Here is a 596-nt window from a genome sequence, read left to right as displayed (position 1 = left end):
AAAAAATAAAAAATTCTTCTCCGGACACGCTTGGACACACTGAAATACCATCACATGTCAGCATGTCCATTCTTGTTCTTAACATGTATTCTTGAAATGAATTTAGAAATAACATATATTATTAATTATTAAAATAAAATATATTTTAAATACTTTATATAATTAAAAAAATATATTAAAAATAATTAAAAATTATACCATGTTGTGTCGTATCTTGTATCCGTATCAATATCCATACATTATAGGTCCTAAGTTAACATTACAAATTGAGAACATTTTTATTGGAAATACAAAAAATTTAAATTTTAATACATTTGTTTTGTATTTATTAAATAAAAAAATTTAAAACCTTTCACTAATAATAAATTTATCATATACCCTAAAGACACATGTTAGCTACGCCCATTAAAAAAATACTTTGGTTAAGAAAATTTAAATGATCACGTAAGAATCAAGTTTCTCTAAAACAAAAAAAGCTAGTAAAATATATTGTCTAATTGCTTTATTTTTAACTCAAAGTTGTGAGACTCATATGATAAAAAATTATGAAATTAACATATTAATCTTTTATTTTATTATTTTACATATTTTAAAAG

Source organism: Arachis ipaensis, chromosome B04 (genome assembly GCF_000816755.2).
Source record: "Arachis ipaensis cultivar K30076 chromosome B04, Araip1.1, whole genome shotgun sequence".
Classification (NCBI taxonomy): Eukaryota; Viridiplantae; Streptophyta; class Magnoliopsida; order Fabales; family Fabaceae; genus Arachis; species Arachis ipaensis.
This window is presented reverse-complemented; position numbering follows the sequence as displayed.